Source organism: Seriola dumerili, unplaced genomic scaffold (genome assembly GCF_002260705.1).
Source record: "Seriola dumerili isolate Sdu_G_001 unplaced genomic scaffold, Sdu_1.0 BDQW01000081.1, whole genome shotgun sequence".
In the NCBI taxonomy this organism is placed as follows: Eukaryota; Metazoa; Chordata; class Actinopteri; order Carangiformes; family Carangidae; genus Seriola; species Seriola dumerili.
Window position 1 is genome coordinate 4396251 of NW_019174336.1, and position 19454 is coordinate 4415704.

General features: G+C 39.3%; 2 non-coding genes across 2 annotated transcripts; both read right to left on the reverse strand.

Moving 5' to 3' along the window:
* Positions 1-18825: 18825 nt before the first annotated feature.
* On the reverse strand, positions 18826-18897 carry trnap-cgg. Its single transcript has one exon. It is a non-coding gene; the product is annotated as a tRNA-Pro (tRNA).
* Positions 18898-19131: 234 nt separating this feature from the next.
* On the reverse strand, positions 19132-19203 carry trnap-ugg. Its single transcript has one exon. It is a non-coding gene; the product is annotated as a tRNA-Pro (tRNA).
* Between the last annotated feature and the right edge of the window lie 251 nt (positions 19204-19454).

Consider the following 19454-nt stretch of genomic DNA (forward strand, 5'->3'; position numbering starts at 1 on the left):
TTAGTCTAACTTTAACCATAACTAACTTAACAAACCCTAACCATTACCCTAACCTTAATCTTGAACCTTAAAACGCATCTTCTTCCATAACCAAGACAAGTCCAACATTAGCAATACCTGGACCACACACACACACAAACATACACACACACATATATACACACACACACACACACACACACACACACACACACACACACACACACACACACACGACTAATCAGACTTTATTGATCAACCTACTCTAAGTCAAAGTGAGGCTGCATTCATTTATTCAGCTCTGTGTGTGTCATGTCCAGTGTCAAGGTCATTGTAGTAAACCAAAAACAGAGGGCTAAAGTGGTTGTTCAAAATACAGTACAACGCAAAGTAGACGTGTGGAACAGTCAACATGACTAAAGTAAAACAACTGTAAAACTGACTTGGCCTTCTCTGATTACCTCTTTTTCTTATGGCCCCATCACTGGTAGCACAAGAGAGACGACACCCATATACTGTAACATTTGGAAAATAAGATGAGTGTGGGAGACTGCTGCAGAGGTTCATAGAGGATGTGAGGCTGCGAGAGCAACATGGGAAAGAACAGAGGTGTAACAGCTCTGGTTTGAGGATTAACATACTACTCAAAGTCAGAAATGCATAATGTAAATGGCTTAAAACCTATTCCACATGAATGAGTGAAGTAATAAATGGCCATAAAATAGTTTTGCCTGTATTGGATAGTTGACAGTAAAACTAGACTAACACTGGAATCTGTTATATTTATATATATATATATATATATATATAATATATCAGTGTATAAACATTTAATAAATGGTTTATAGGACACTTAACGTAGTTGTAAAGCAACTATAAGGACATTTCAAGCAATTATTTGTGTACTGTATTTGTCAACAATTATCTTCTACGAAGTCATATTTCATATAATTACAAATGCGTTTTACTATATGAGGATGAGGATATTTTACTGTTGAACAGTAGTTTTAAGTGCTCTCTGGTGGACAGACTGTTATAATGACCTAGGTTGGCATTTGTGTAGCCAGATATTTCTGAAGTTCATCAATATTATAGCTGATAAATCATCCTGGTGGATTCATTTCTCTAGCTCTAGTTAACAGTGGTTGTATCAAAGATCCCTGTCAGAGCTGAACCCAGAAACAGACACATAGGTGCTGAATTTCTTTTCTCTCTGGGAGACCCAAACCATATGAATCTATATAAAACCTACAAACTGCACAAAAGCCATCACATAACCAGGTCCATCAATTTATGAGTCAAAAAAGTCCACGTCTTCGCAAAATATGAGTTAACCAAATTAAATCAATCGCAAAGAAAATAATTTGTGCAATAAATCGAGACTGAGTGCCACATACACACACTTGGATTGATATATGTGAGGCTGTTTACACAGGCGACAAAGTGCGGCAATCAACCACTAACCACAGCTGCTCAGACACTGTAATACAGCTATACTTTATAGACTGACTCACCACAGGTGTCGAGTGCTGTTACAGACATCGTGCTCCCCTGATTACTGAGGCAATAATCACAAGTCTGGATGCTTACATCACCGTTCTCTGAATTTAATCTTCTCGACATTCTTGACATCTCAGTATCACATGTTAGAAATTAAAACTAAAAGTAAATTATTAGCAGGCATTAGCTTCCCTATGTGTCAGGACTGTAAATAAAACACAGGGAGTAGGAATAACAATAGCAGTGAGTGCATTTTACAGTCATTTATGTATTCACAGGTGTGTGTGCGTGTGTGTGTGTGTATGTGTGTGTTTTTTTACATGCGTGTCCTGACCTGTCATGTGTTCCTTCACCTGCCAGAGAAAAGCACCATCATCACAGTGTAACTTAATGATTTATTTTCTATGTGCATTTATAAATACACATGTGTACATTATGTATGAAAGCCTAATGAGCAAGGAGCTACAGGTACATTCCACTCCCCTCTGGCTGCAGGAGGGATGCTGTGTGCATACGTGTGTACCTGTGTGTACTTCACTGCAGGTCCGTGTGTGTGTGTGCGTGCACATGTGTAATGAATGACCTCCACCTCACGGCCGTCAGCATATTTTTCTCATTGATAATCCTGCTGTTTCTCCACAGATCCTTGTGTGCAGGTGCACAGGGATTTGGAGCAGGCTTTTGTTATGTGTGTTCCAGTGTTGCTCACATGCTTCGAGCCTGGGAGTTTCCTCAGGCCATATTACACGTAAACCAGGGAAGGTATGTGTTTACACCCCGTAAGCCCTGCAGTGCTCCCACCCACGTTCAGTATGACAGCTTCAGGAATGTAGGTTTTCAATTGCTTATTATTTATTTAAAGCTCAACTAAACAATATTTTTTATTAATAATGGATCAATCTTTGAAAGACGTTCCTCACAGTAACTCTGCTGAGCTTCTGCTGTCTCTTTTTAGCTCATAATTTTGTGTCTCTAAGGACACTGTACAGCTTAGTCTCAGCGCTCTCATCAACCTCATGTGCAACAGCAACAGGCAACTATTTTCAGTAAAATAGCTTGAGTATCACTCACTGGATTTCCATCCACCTGATTTTAGGTGTATTGTCAATTTTAGCATAAAAAAAGAAACAAATCTTGAAATACAACAAAAAAATTTACATTTGGCTGAGGAGGAAAATATTTGGGTTAAAGCAAAATGCGGCAAAGAGCAGCAGGAACAGATCCAGTGAAAAAATAATAACGTGCATGAAGCATGACAACACATAGCAGCAGATGAAAAATATCAGATGTGTGTGGAGTGAAGTGGAAACTTTCTCTAACTATTACGTCAAACAAACAGAATATTTCAATTTTTTCTACGTTGTTTTTTGAGGTTTGATCGGCACTCTTTTAATTACATCATCAGGTTGCGCCCTCTTCTTCTGTGATGGTTTAATGGCAGCTTACTGGAAAATTTGTCCTACCAACTGTTTCTCAACAAGCCAACGCTAATATTTGTATAACAGTGGATGGAGACATGTGTGAGACATCTGTTAAAGTTTGTGCTAAATTTGATGGAAACCCTGCTACTGACTACTGTCTATCAACCACGTACCAAGGCCATGGCTAACTGTGGACATGTCCTTGGTCTTGTTTTTGATTTTGGGGGTTTAAAAAGTTTGAGAACTATATTTTACTTTTTGCAAATACAAATACACACAATTTATACAATTTATATAATACATATTTATTTAATACTTCTTAAGGGAGATTCTTAGAATTAAACCCTTAAATTATTAAACATTTACTTACAAACTGCCTGGAGCTTGTTCCAGCCTTCAGGATCTGGTGGAGACCAAAACAGAGGTAAAAAGAGAGTTCTTGTCAGGAAGAGAAAAACAAATCAAAGCTAATTTTGCTGTAAGTCTTTTAGGCGTGCAAAGAGAAATTTGTTTTCCAACATTTTAAGGCAAAGGTTTGTCAGTTTATTTGACCCCTAATCACCAAAATAACAACAACAACAATGTGCGGCTTTAGATACAGCTTCTTCTTCCTGCCTTCTATATGCTGTGGTAACAGTTCACTATCAGGCACAATTTCCTCCACAGCTGCACATGTGCGGCACGCCTCCATACACAAACACACATGGATACTGTACAAATGTATATACTTAGATTAATATCCAAAGTCTCTGGTTGATAAACATATTCTTTTTTGCACCATGAGATCCTGTCCATCTTCCTTACGTGACATTATTATATTCTGTGAAGCACTATTAGGTTTCATGTCGTTGCCAATACAAACTCTTAAACAGTTATTTGTGGCTAAAGCACTTCTGACCATCACAATATCATGTTCCCTGAGGGAAAACAAAGAAAATTTGATCTTTCATTTTTGGCCTCTTTGTTGTATTATCAGGGGTTCTATTCATTTTTAGAGGCACTGACTGTTAAAACACACACTGTATACTGAAAGAGATATGTTGGTTATGGAATATTACTGTTGCCCCGTCCTGACTGCCTTTTCTTAAAACTCAGCATTTAGTTTACACTACTGGTCAAAAGGTTTAGAACACCCAAATGTTTCCTGTTTTTATTGAAATTTAAGTAGTTCAAGTCCAGTGCATAACCTTTAATGGTACAAAAGTAAGTGGCAAACTGCCCAATAGAAGAAGGAAAAAAAGTTTAGGTCACCCAAAACTGAAAAAGTTGTGAAACTTTTATAGAAAACAGGAATGAAGAAATTGGTTTACCTGCAGCTTTCCTGCAGTAATGGAAGTAAATGAAGCCTTGAAAGTTAATGCAATCAATTCCTTCAGGTTGTTGGTTACTTACAAACCCACTGTCTGAACAAAGGCAGCGTTGGAACAAGCTGTTACTACACTCTCTGATGCAGGGTTCATCCTACAACAACATAATGAGCCAAAACATCAGAAGAACTGGACGGTGGTTTCACATGATGAAGAGCAGCACAGTCTCCAGACTAAAACCACATGGAGATGGTTTGTGATTAACTGGACAGAAGGTGAAAGCAAAGCAAACTTAAAGTGCAACATATTTGTGGGAACTTCTGCAACAGTGTTGGGATGAACTTTCTGAACAACATCTGATGTAGAAAAAAGGTCATGGGTGTGTTCAGCTGCTGAATGAGTCAAATTTAGTTCAACAAGACGACTTTTCTTGTTTTTAAAATCTTTAATCGTTTATTTGTTCTATGCTCTAATTTCAGTAACACTGAAACATTGGATTATGTAAATCTAAATAACAGCTGGAAAAATTGAGCTAGCTTCCCATAGGCTCAAAAACAGGGAGGAACACAAAGATGCATGGCTGCATGGATGGTCTAACTTTTGACATATCTGCTCATTTCTATTAGCAACTTAGACTTTAGACTTTCCTTTATTCCACAATGACCCCTCCAGGTGCTGCAGTGCACACGTAAGAAAACAAAAGAAAGAGAAATCAGGTAGGTAGACATGGGGCTGCACAATTAATCCAAAGAAGGGAATACAAAAGAGGAATCCCAGGAACTAATATTCCTTGCAATGTTTCTTCTAGACTGGTAAGTAAACAGGTGTTAATGCTAACCATAACTATGTAACAATAGCAAAACTTACAAATAGCTCCTTTAAGCACGGGGCTGTGTAGATGTGTTGCTTCGCTTCAACCTGCATTGCGATAATCAACACGTAGATATGAGAATTCATGAAATATTACCAATACAAAGAAAGTATCTGCAAATGTGTGTTTGCATGTGTTTCGTTGGCTAGCTCAGTATGTTGCAGGACCAATTAGTAAAGGCGTGGGAGAAAGGGGGTTTCTGGGTATTTCCAACCGTCTGTCAAGCTCTCAGCCTTTAGTCTAGAAACCTGCACTGAGTCCTGGAGAGCATCACTGCACTGTGAGGGGGAATCAAGCTAGTTAACGAACAAAACTTCAATGTCTGTCAAACAAAGGCTGCACACAAAACACTTCAGACTCACTGAAAACATTTATTGAAAGGTCTGTCCTGCTGCCAGACAGTGACGGCCTATTCCTCGTCCATTCAATACACACTACCTTGTTAGTGGGGTTAGCTTTAATGCCACAGGAATAGGTCGGGTTCAGCATCTTGCTGAAGGACACTGACAAAGACAGTCAACACTGATTTTGGAGCGATGGAACACTCTCTCATTCTACCATGACACCCTCCTGCACATTTTCGTCAGCCAGGTCTCCACTGTCCACTGCTGCATCTGTGTTCTTGACCCTGTGGTCGTGTCATTGTTGATGTTCAGTGTGAGCCATGTTTGCAGAGGTATTTTGTCTTTTTCTTAGAATGAAACCTGCTACATTCAAATGAGAACTGATCTTCCGATGATTGTTCTGTTTGGCCTTCCATCCCATCCAGACTTTTTTTTCTTTTTTTGCCTCTTTATTCTCTCTCAGGCGCCCCTCCCCTGAATTGTGACTCCACTGGCCTCACTGTCCCAGAAGTCCCTGCAAGGAAGGCAATATAACCCCCGAACAGGAAACCAGTCAGCCTGTTATTGCTGGCAGCCAATGGAGCGGCTGTGTTTTAATATTTATTCACCAAACCCCTCGTACCACATAAATCAGGGGTGCAGAGGGGCAATGCTAGACCTTACCCACTGTTATAAAAACCACAAACGTCCTTGGACAGGAAGACAAGGTAAATAGTTGAGCAGATTGGCAGAGAGAGAAAACGATCAGCAGTGCCAACATAGAAACTGAGCTGGTACATTGATAAATAAGTACAGAGAAATTTCGAACTTTACTGCGTGAGGAAAATGAAAAGAAAGATTTATACTAATCAGAATCACATTTACTTTAAGTCCCAAGGATAATAAATGACAACAGTTTGCCTTCATGACATTTGTAGACACACACAGCTCATTAAACACATATTGAATGTCACTATTCAACATAAACGTCTGTCAGTATGTGCAGGATTCCTGATGTCTCAAGCGAAGACGAAATATGGTTTTGCTTGGAGATAATTCTATCTATTAATTTATTTGGGGGGGGATTTATAGCATTTTCAGTTTTCATATGACATACAGCATAACTAATGTGTTTCTGTGTAAATTCCTCTTGTGAGCCTCACATAGTGTACATAATCACATTTCAGCAGGCGGGCCAGGCTGAGAAGGCAGCCAGGAGCAACATTCCCGAAGGAGGTCTGGGGTTCAGCTTTTAGTTCACCGCAACTCCGGCTGTTGTTTGAATCAAACCTGTGGACTTTTGAGTGTCACAGCTAAACAGGGTGAGAACATAATAAAGCCAAATTGGAGTAAAGATTCATTAATGAATCAGCAGTCATTAACAGTGATGCCTCCTCACCTAAGTCCGGCGTGTCGTCACACTCCCAGGCCGACGCCAACAGCTGGATTCCGTCCGTCACTTCCAAAGCCGAGGCCAAAATCCAGAGCAGGGGTGTAGCTAATCCTGCTGGGCTAACAAATTGGCTCTTATCTCTCCTCCGAGGAATCAACTTGTCAGATCTCGCAGATAGTGCTTGTGCAATGAAACGGTACTGTGCACACTGTTTAAACACATAAAGCCATTAGTGTGTCATGTTGGAACTTTGCGGGTCCCTGGGTCCTATAAACCCAGTTTCAGCCAGGCATAGGGATCAGCGGCCTTGGAAGCATAAACCGGCGCCCCAACATGGATCCTGTCAACAGCTAATACCTCTGTCATGGTTTTTTTTTTAATCCGGCACTTAACAAGAGGGAAAACACTCAAGCCATTCACTTCTGACAGATCCTCAAGAAGGTGATTTTATTGCAGAAACAGCCAGATCTCCAGTTCAGTGGGAGGCCAGAATATCGGAGAATCCCCAGAAGCACACAAATATTGTGTTACACCGCATAATTGATAAAAAGGTACAGGCTTTATACGTTTTCAGTTTTGCTTGTATATACATCGTTATTCTGCTTAGGAGCAGGGGCAAAGGTGTGCGGAAACACGGTGCAAGTTTCCCTCATAAACTGTCAGCTCGTTGAACACCAGGAGATTCATGCAGGTCTCAGCCAATGGAAAAAGCTCAAAGTTCTTTCTAGGTGTCCTTAAGGCCCAGTGTCATGGGGAGTATCAGGTATCAGGTACGCTGCACATGCTCGGTGCTCCTCCCTTTTATAGAAAGCCCAGATGTTTTATAAGAAGATTTATAAGCAGCTGAGCGGCAGCATGGAGCTGAGGCTGTGTAGCAGACCATGGCTTTTAGCCTGGCACTTTGTTTTTGCAGGTTGCTAATTCTTTCTGGAGCGTGCAGTTTGAAGAGGAGGTATATGGAGCTGAGGAAAGGAACAGCACCCATGGGGCTGATAAAGTCAAAAGCAGCCTTGATCAAACCTGCACGGAGACACTGAGGTGTTTTTTAAGTTTGTTGTTCGCTCTGAAGTAGGAACATGAGGTATTGAATGTGTTGCTAGTTTGCCTGCCTGCTCATCTGTGTGTGAACAAACACCCTCTTGAGGACTTTTATCTGTATAATTTTGTTAGCAAGACCAAGTAGATGAGCGAGGGATTGAGTGAGAGAGACAGAGAGGAGGGAGGATTACAGAAATTAACTGATACTGTGGATACAAGAGAGAGAGAGCTGAAAAGAGAGATTTTAACCCTGTAAACATAAATATATCAAAATCTAACGTATAGCTATACATATATATACCTATTACCATATAAAACAAAAGAAGAAAAAGAGAGGAGCAGAGGAGACTGTATATGTGTACACATATAAGTGTGACAGGAACAAGCGTTAGAGCAGCTCAAAGACCAGAACAAAGAGGTGGAGAGAGTTAATCTGCACAGACAAAATCACATATAAAAGCAAATATTAAAAAGCTATATACAGTACGATACTCTACACCAGTGCACATGGATAGAAGCAGCATTTTCCACTGCACATGTTGACTAATGTTATTATTTCTAATAAAATTAAAACAGTGGCCCTGTTTTATGTAAGGACTCCCTCCAATGAAAGTCTAGTTTCTAACCTTATTAACATCCATATGATGTTTTTTTTTATAAAATACAAGAATGGAGCGAACCCATCACAACCAGCTGACTTTTTCGGGGTCCAGTGAGGGCAATTCCTTTAAAACCTCTCTTTCAACAAAAGGGTTGGATGGAAAACCTGTGGGAGGCTGAGTGTAAACAAGATGCTGATGGACAACAGGCTGAGTGAGGGGTATCGGTCCTCAGGCAACTCATGTTAGAGGAAACAGATATACCCAGACTTTTATAAGATGAAGATTGAAAAGATCAGCCATACGATTCCTATCAGACACCAGAACATTATCTGCTCTGACCGACACAGGCAAGCAGGAACAGCTGCGGATTAGAGCCACTTCGTATAATTTTATCCTTGAAGTAGTTGGATTTTGACTGTCGCGCTGCTTGTGTAGCCTTGTTCCGAAGTTGACAAAACACGTCAAGTCTGTCAGCTGGGGATCAGGCTAACCCTGTCTCAGTTCACTTCAGCCAGGTCATGTAAAAAGGCTAGAGTATTTATATATCGTATTGTTTTTCTCAAACTCTAAGAAGACTAATCTGTCCAGGTAATTTGATAGAATAACCTTTATGAACACAAGCAATAACACAGTGATCACTAATATCATTACAAAACACGCCAGAATGGTACAAATGTGGAGAGGTAGTAAGAAAAATCACATCAGTCAGTGTAGTCTTATCAGGTAGCCTATATTAGGATCATATCTTGTGGGAGGAGTTATTAATTGATGGAGATTCAAGGATTCAAATTGTTGCAAAATATTCTCTGAAGGTTTCAGCACGTCCCAATTGAGATCGCCTAATAAAAGCAGCTCAGAGCTCAGTAGAAGGTGCCAAGGCCTTGCTTAAGGCCAATAGGGTACAAACAGACAGCTACTGTCAACAAGAACTTCTTTGGTAACTTCATGTTAAGAACCAATAACTCTAATTGTTTAAGAATAGACTTGTCTAAGGCAATAGAGCATTGAGGATGATCTTTAGCAAAAATCGTGACTCTTCCACCCATAGACAGCCCGTCTTGCCCGAAAAGGAATATCACCTGGCAGATTTAAGTCAGTATGAGAGGCAGACTAACGCAACCATATTTCTAAACTAATACAATCTCAGGTTTTGAGCTTTCAACCCATTCTGTGAGCTGATCCATTTAGGGAAATGAACCCATGCACATAATAACAATGTCATCTCAAAAAGCTGCTTCGTGATATCGCATGGTAGCAGAGGCCATCTGAAAAGGCCTCTGTTAAATAAATGAAACAACAGTGGTAGCAACAGAGGTATTATCAGCTTTACAGAGTCCAGCATGTAACACACAGTGGCAGAGATGTTAGCGGCTACTCACAGTTCAACATGAAGCACAGAATAGCAATGCTTGCTATATGGAGGCCATCATTCATTGTATAGATAACAAAAAAAAGCATATTAAATGTATGTTCTCATCAAAGCTGACTTCATGTCAGGCACAACAAGTCTCAAGTCATTTTTTAAGTCCTTCAGGTCCTTTCAACTTTAGTAGCAAATCTACATCCTAATATTACAGGTAAAGATTCAGGTAAATATTTTTCATATTTGAGGCCAAGTCATTTCACTGCAAAGGCCCGGTTGAACCTGTCTTATTTGTTTATTTCTTAGACTTCCTAGTCTTTAAGGATTCAAGTCTCACGACAGGTTAAATTCAAGTCTAAAATCTGCTTTTATGTTACTTATTGCCCTGCCCCCAATTTCCCCCCAAAAAACAACTAAGTCAGATTTGAGTCCACATTTGTGGTCTTAAATCTACAGCTATAGCTTTCACATGTGAAATTTCCTGATTTCACATGAGACTTTTGTCACTTAGAAAACAAGTATTAAAATGTCTAGAAACCACATGTACCTATAAGTGTCACGACACGCTAAATTATCAAATTCACATGTGCTTTTGTCAAAGTTTTGTCCATCTGTCTATGTCTAGAAAACCATGTAATACCCATTCTATACTATGAGGAAGAGAGAGAAAAGAGAGAAGACTAGAGAAGAGATAATGATGGTGAGGGAAGGAAAAGGGAGAGAAAAAAGAGCAACTGGAGGAGGACAGAATAGTCATTCTCACCCCGGGCATATCTGCCCAGTTAATGACTAGGTGAGGAGAATCTGTGTCACCGGGTGGCATGGCTGGCAGTGGCAGTGGTTGACACTCATGGACCAGCTGGACAGTCAAAGACAAAGAGACAGCAATTTTATTCCATCACTACTGATGTTAAATGTATTTAACCCTCCATGTCTTATCATCTCTGCTTTACAAGAACCACAACTGAGATCAGTCTGTGTTAGTCAGTATTCAACTAAATCAAATAAAGAGAGAAACACGGAGCTTGACTCACATTATTTGATCCCATGTGAAGGTGAAATGACAAAACTGTCACAAAAATGTGACAGAAAAACAAGACACATGCAGACAAACAGAACGAGAGATGGACAGGCGGCCTCATTGATGATGACTTACTCTGTATTATCCCCCAGTCATGTCACGGTTAGAGGAGAAAACAGGGCTGGATGAACATGACTATTATTCTTGTCTGTGATAGGATATGAACCTAATCTAATCTCCTCATAGCCAGAGGTAAAAGAACACTCTTTGCCCAGCACTTCAGTAAATGTGCAGGTGTACAAAGAAAGACATGTGTTCTTAAAACAGTCTGTCATTTAATATGAAACTTAATGCACAGCGCCATGACAGTTCTGTGACTGTTAACTATGCATTTTAACATGGTCAAAGTGGGATTTACGAGTTAATATGGCCAGTATGGAAACACTATCTACTGTCCTTTTGCCTTTTCAAATACTGAAAGTTCAAACTTAAAAAAATATTTTACATTCAGGCAATTTGTTTTTTCATTTTAAAACATTAAAACAAAAAACAAAAAACAGAGCTGTTTTCCCATTTTTGTTGTCAGAATTAAAAAAAAAACAAGAACACCAAATTGTAAGAATTCAGGTGTTTAAAAATTGCTTTTTTTTCAACAAAAAAAACGGAATGGAAATACCATGTTTTTTTTTTTGGTTTGTTTTTTAGTTTAAAATGTAAAAAACGAACTTCCTAAAAGTACATGGACCTTAAAATGTAACATCTTAAGATGACTCATGGTTCATGGTTTGTAGTCAAGCACAACGCCATTAAGCCCCTTTTCCATTGGTCAGCTAAGAACCGCTAACATTGGGCTTTTTTTCGGCAATGGAAAAGGGTTGGCAATTGGCATTCACTCCTACAGGTCAAATGACTCTGCAGTAGACACGGTATTTATTGACTGCGGCTCAGATCCGCATTGATGTAAACATGTGAACACGCCAATTTTCGTCCCCTTTTCTGTGCTGTGGCGTCCTTCAGAGCAAACACTATGAGCATACCTTTGACCTGCCCAGCACAGTGCTGTTAAACCAGAAACACCGCAGCTACACTGTGCTCGGGGATGAAAGAGTGAGCTGCAGCCCCAAAATACATTTTAAAAACATACAATCACTGACCGAATTAAATTATTTGAATTTTCATGTTTTTATTTATTCTGTTATTCAATTCAAATGTGCCTATATTTTCATCTATGAAGTTCTATAAATCTCCCAGCATGATGTTTCAAAGCCCTCACACAAACCATGAATAAAATGGAAAGATACTGAATCCATTATTTATTAACTTATTTGTTGGCTGAAAAGTCAAATTTAAATATGAGAAAGAAAAAGGAATCTGCAAATACTATCCCGCCATGTGTACAAGTCTGGATCAAAGCTCCAAACCAAAACCATCAAAAAACAAGTTCTCTCACAAGCATCTGCGTCGTTAGCATCATTGGTTTTCTGACGATCCCTGAATCTTGCTGACGGAGGAAAAAATCTGTTATCGTCATGAAATTCAGATAATTTAATTCCCAACCACCCCCGACCCTTGCTGCTGCTGCCTGTGTGTGGATGTAGAGAGACTAAGGGAGTGGGTGGGGCTGGGTCACAGCCTACAAGCTCAGTCCTCTGAGTTCTCTGCACAGCTGTTTTTGGTCTGAACTCCTATTAAGGAAATGTGTCCATTACATGTCTTATTTCAGTATGTGCTTATTTAATAAAGCAGTTCCTGTTCCTTTCATAGTGGTCACCAGAGTCAGGACAATCTGCCAGAACAAGAGTGTCATCAGCCACTTTTTGATCTCAGTGTCCCTCCTGGAGACTGATTTGAAAGGTTTTAAAAAGCATTGAATTCAGTTTTCTGAAAGGACAATCTATTGAACAATCCTAAATCTAATTAATAAAAGTCTAAATTCTTTCTCTTGCCTGCTGTAGGTTTTGTTATAACATGTTTTTGTATGTGTGAGGCTTTTCAATGCTTTTCTGTCAGCACCATCAGACCTGTAGCAATTACTGTCTCTACTGCTGCTACAGTAGTCAGGAATATCACCAGCTCATAATTGACAAGTCAAGATTTTATCCAAAACTTAAATGAACTTAAATTAATCAATCATTAACTCATTAATCCATCCATCCACTTATCCGTGTCAACGTCGCATTGATTTCATCAATTATATCATTAAGAATTATTGTTATAGGCTACTGCTGGGAAGAACATACAAAAAGTGGACATATTAAATCATTCTAGACCATCAGGCTGCTGGTTATTTTATTAGTACAACATCAATGGCCAGATATTATAAAGATGTAAAATAAAATGAATAAGTAGAGTAGCGATTAAACATTGATGCCATAGGTTTGAGACTTCTCAGCTGCCCTGCAGATGTACATTCTCTTAAAAATGTCATCATCAAATTAAATGTAATGTTTGTAGCAATGTAGTAAAATCAAATGAAATTTAGGCAATAGTGTTACAGGCAGAACAGCAGGGGCCACGCCAAAAACCAAAAATTGGCACACACTGCACGCTCACACCCTGACCTCAGCTCCAGATGGTCTGGGCTTAGCCCCAGACCTTCTCAACTCCTACAAACAGCCTACAAAGATTTGATCAACTTCCATTCAAAACTGTTTTTCTGGTGCACAACTTATGTAACTAAAGCATACAGTCAGAACAATCCATTTGGTTTAATTGTACAGGGACTGGAGAAATATATAATATATAATTAAACTCATAAACAACTTTATGCTATGCCACATAATGTAATAGCTAATGGATACAAAGCTGGAAGTTGTCAGTGTCACAGTGGATATCACCATGTGAAAGCCTTTAGAATATAAAAAGAGGAGGGCCAAGCACAGACCCCTGGAGGGCACCTATAGAGAGCAGAAAACTGGCAGCAGCAGAATTGCAGTTGTTAATGGCTATCAATTGAAAAGAAAGAGAAGCAGTGTACTGTTGATGTGTGAAATCGTGAATGATCCATAAGAATGGGCGTAAGTAAACTTGATCTGATCCTGTGGGCTGCCTCTGGTTCAGAACTGGCCCAAGTGCTGCAAAATGGAGCAGATTCTTGATCCAAACTGGCTCATGTCTACACTCTCAAACCCAAACCAGTCAAATCTGACAGCTATAAAGAGCTGAAACAATTTAGCTGTTAAAATAAAGCAAACTGAAAGTGACTGAAATACTAAATAACAATGCTAACTATACAGTACAAGCAACCCTTTCACATTACAAGGAGACATTTGATTCAGTGTCTGTACCAAAATATGATATTGTGGAGGTTTAATAATTAAGTGTCAAGGGTAAAGCAGAGCTGTCTAATGCAGACTGGATATTTCGATGTCAAGTGGCCATTTATTCTGCTCCATGACTCCAGTGCATAACAATCAAACCTTTCCATCATGGAAACTTGAGCCTCCGAAGGTTCAAGTTTATCCCGTCCCTGTACTTTCTCTCTCCTTTGTTACCAAATGAAACAGCTTTTAACAGCTTTATTTTTTGTCTGCCTGATTCACACCACAGCTCTTTGTCCTCCCCTCCAATCTCTATTCATATCCCCATTTTACCTTCTCTACTCCCTCTTCTAAGTTCAGTTCCATTCACCCTATTCCATTATCAAAACCATTTTACCATGCAGAGGCAGCTTGCTGCTTCCTCCCTGAGACGAACAGTCCTCCTTTCATAGAAAGGTGTACTCTCTCTCTCCCATGAATGCATGGTATTAATAGCATCTACCTAGCATGCCGTTTTCACTGCAGTCTCACAAATGGAAATGTTTTGTAGGAAGGTGTACCTCTCAAAATTCTCTCAAAAGGACTCAGAGGAGTAGGTGCCACGCCACTGGCACTATTAGTATTTTTTTCAGGCTATGGCTGAATTATTGATCACAGTAGTCTAAAAGAGTGGCAGCTCACTAATCAATATCAAGCCCTTAAGGTTCCATTAGCTCTATTGTTCAATAATGACTGGTTCTTTGGCAATGCATTTAACTGGCAGTAATGCCTCCTCAGAAGCCATATTCCCCATTAGCTCTATTCAACCTGTATGAGCCCTTGTCCAACATCAAAGCATGACATATGACACAATGACCAGGCTGGTGCCAACAGCTTCTAGCAGACGATTGAATTTCAACTTTATTTAATAGACATGGTCTATTTCGGTAGTCTGACATGACAGAAAGCAAGACCAGCTGACAGACACACATCCCTGACATTTTATTACACAACGTAAAGGTGCAATCTACAGTATATATCCAGTCAGAGGCCTCATGAACAGTCTCAAAATTCGGCACAAACACTTGCACCTTTCTCTATTTTTTTTTCAGCTTTATTGGTAACATAACAAAAACAGGTGTGACATATGTAGATGACAACAAAAACAATAGAGAGAGATGACAACAATATGATCTGTATTGCATGAGTCTGTAATATATGTGTGTGTGTGTGTGTGTGTGTGTGTGTGTGTGTGTGTTTCGATGAACTTGTAGGAAGAATGTAATAAAAATAAAAATGTAAAATAATAATAATAAAGAGACCCCTTCCCACCCTCACACACACACATACACACACACACACATATACACACACACACACATATACACACACACACACATATACACACACACACACATATACACACACACACACTTCCACTTTTCTATAGATGTAATCCATTAAAAATCAATGACACTCAGCAAAAACATAGGAAAGAATTATTTAAGTAAAGACATCCAACCAATCTAACATTTCCATAATGCGACTACATCTTAAACTCTCATATTTCCTGTTTACTCTCCCTTTGTGTGCATGTCTGTGTTTTCATTTCTGTTTTAATTAACAGAGCATTATCTGGTCACATTGAACTGACATTGATTTGACTGGTCTATTTACAATGCTGCTTTACAGAAGGAAAAAGAAGACGGATGACAACAAAAAGAAATGTAAAATGGATTGTTGAACAATTGTCTGTGTCTGTTTGGTTTTAGATTACTAAAAAGATTTGATCGTTTTTTACGTTTAATTTTGTTTTCCTACATGAAAATTGAGAACTCTTTCTTACACTCACTCCTAATCACTCACTCCTAAGTCACTCCTAATATCTTTAAAGTTAGATTCTTCCAAAACCTTTCTCTTGTGTTTGTGCATGTTTGGAGTAATGAAACTTAAAGTAAGGTGGATTTTTTGCACAAAAAAGACAAAACATTATTGTCCTTTGATTTTAATGGCTAGTAGACAGAAGCAAGTGTGTTCTGAATTTGTTTTTGTTATTTTGTGAGCAAGTCAGGGAAAATTTTGTTAATTTCATACAAGCAACACCTCCGACTGCTTTGGAGCAGCAGCTGGGAAACGTAAGCACCTTTTTGTACTATGGATCTGCATTAAAGGTGCCCTGTGGGGCCTAAACCAAGGTGAGTGTTTCTCACACATTGTGTGTATCATTCAGGCCTAACATGCATGCTGAATGTCATAAAAATTGCAAAGCTGATTTTAAAAATATTTCATAGCCTGTATTGTTTACATGCATGTTTCTAAACTTGCAAATATTCATCTTCACTGTCTTTGCATGTATATTGCATCATTTCATTGCACGTTTCTGCTTTGGCCACATGCTCCCACATGTGGGACATGTGCCTCCTCAAACATAACAGGGAGGCTCTCACACAAACATTTCTCTATAGCGCTACTAATGATCAGAAATTACACAGGGTATCTTTAATCTACAATTTTAAAACTGCTGTGTCAGCAGCTGAATCCTGGAAAACAATTAGCAGTTCTGGTTATCGTAACAATGATGATGTAAATTTAGTAGTCTTTGAAAAAGACGTTTACGGCTTTAAAAACAGCACAATCAGCTCCTGAATAAAAGAAACAGTTAAAGGGAAGTAGGACAGAATCCAGTGTTTATGGCAATGGATGGCAACTGGCGTGCAAGCAATAATATCTGGCCTGCCAGATTATTTTGATATGATTTTTTAAATAAAAAAAAGTAGCTGTCCTTTGCTAAAATAGATCTCTGTCTGAGCAGCAACAGTTACCCACAGAATCACTTCCTCTTTAGCGATTTTGCCTAGAAAATAATAGCGTGAGATTTTTCAAGCTATTGTGAGCTTTTATCCTGAAATGTTCCAAAGGTTTTGTTGCTTGCTTGACAAACCTCTGATGGAGCTGACATGCATATGAAAAAAAATAGATAACACGAGTTCAGTAAATCAGTCAGTCAAACGTATAATATGTGACTGTGGGTGGCATGGATCCATGGCATGGTGGGTGGCCTACAAACATCCGGAAGAAGCATCAAAATAGCGGAAACATAGGAATCACAAATTACGGTCAGGACTTTCAGAGCGGAAACAGAATGCAGACGATGAGCAAGATCCTGAATTACGATTCTACCCAAAAAGATTATCGCATGATCTTTTTTTTTTACCAGATCGCAAAGTTGGATAAATCAGAACTTTATGAAAAATCTGTTTACCAGTAATATTTAGAACTCGAATGCTGACTTGAACAACATCCAGTAATTACAACATAAGCAGCATTAACAGGAGGAAAGAGTTCACACTTTAAATTGGTAAAACTCTGTCTCTTCATGTTTTAGTTGAAAAATGCAGTGTCTACAAATACTGATCTGGACAGTGGTCACTGATCTGATCCGGACACTCAGATTTATTAAATCACCTCTATTATTAGAATATGACCTGCAGATTATTCTACCGTTACACTGACATCCTCATTAAGCAGGTGCTGTGATTTTTCCAGGAGGCCTGTAATGGAAGTGCCAGGCCTGCCTCTGTCAGTGATCTCTACTTGCTCTGCTACCTGTTAGTCGACTCCTGCCTGTTCTTGTACTCCCCACCCATAATGAAACTTAAGTGATGTGGTGGGGGTTTTTTTTAACAAATCTGTTTAAGGGTGTTTTTCATATTTTGTCCATTGTGAACTCATTGGGGTTTTATGTAATATGACATTCCTGTGCTGATGTTTTTCTTGTGTTTTAGTGATTTTTACAGCAGTATGCAGACATCCACTCAGCAGGACCTCTTCAGCCTTTTCCTTGGACCACTGACTGTGACCATCATAGCAGCCAGAAAATCTTCAGGCCTGTAATGAGCTAAAAACGAACAGAGAAGTTGAAACAGATGTGGTGTCGCCATGGTCCGTGGTTCTAGCTCAATCTCCAATTCAAATCCCTCAGTCACAGCCATGCTGAGGGCATTTGGGACAGTGAGCAGGTTGTTTAGAACCATGACGGAACCGAAACGTTAGAGGAAAGTCCTGTACCTCGAAAAATTTATAAGAAAAAAATGTGATATTTATTGTTTTTGTAGCATCATTTGTAGCATTTGTTCCATCATTTATCTTTCCTTTTGGTGAGAGTCGGCCTCTCCTCAGTTGGAGAATAATAAAATGGATTTGGGGGCTTAGGTGCTAAAGCTGCACATTGACTGAAATACAAAGTGTCAGTCCATAAGGCATGGGTGCAGAACGCATCTCATCACGACCCGGTGTGTATGTCATCTTAATTGCATGAACAGATGACATTTTTCTAAGATAGGCACAAGAAAATGAAACCCCATAACTGATAGCCACCTTTTTTTTTACAGCAATTGTCATTCAGTGCATTTGCATTCTGTAAAGTAATTACGTTTTTATATAGTGGTTTATTCTTGTTCCTCTAGAGTTTCATAGGAAATGATGCATGTGCATACTGGATGTGATGCAAATGTGACCTTTATTAAAACATTGTGACCTGATGAAAAGAAAGCCATGAACAAATACAGCAGTTGTATTTCTGACAAACTGTTCAAGGTATGTTGTCGCCCCCAATACCTTACTAAGACAGTACATGTTGGTTTTCTCTGTCATTTGTCACCTGTCTGTATATACTAGCTTACAGCATCCAAATAACACAACCATCTATTTGTTCCGGTTTATCATATTTGCAGACACATATGTTGTGTTATTGCTGTAACATGCCAGAGGGCTCGTCCGGGATTTGAACCCGGGACCTCTCGCACCCGAAGCGAGAATCATACCCCTAGACCAACGAGCCGCTTACCTTCGACAGTTATCTCTAGAAAAATCTCAATTTCTGAGCTGAGCTGTAAAACAGAACTCAAAGTTTTTACAAAGAAACCTTACTAAGACAGTTATGTTGGTTTTCGTTTTCATTTGTCGCCCTTCTTCATATGCTAGCTTGCAGCATCCAAATAAAACAAGCATTTAGTCGTGCTGGTAGGTCTGCTTTGCCATATATTATTAATGACAAACGCTGCATCATTCCGAAGGGCTCGTCCGGGATTTGAACCCGGGACCTCTCGCACCCAAAGCGAGAATCATACCCCTAGACCAACGAGCCACTGGATGCAGTATTTTATCTCAAGGAAAATCTCAATTTCTAAACTGAGCTTTGAAACACAACGCAAAGCCTTTCCGTCAATATGAATGGATCTCTGGGAGATTTGTTATTATAGTGAGGAGGCCAGTTAAAGCTTCTTTAGTCTCTATAATGTGACGTTTTATTTAAAGGGATAGTTCAGGTTTTTTGACGGAGGGTTGTGTGACGTACTCGTGAATATTCGGTATATTACCCACAATAGATTCTGTTCA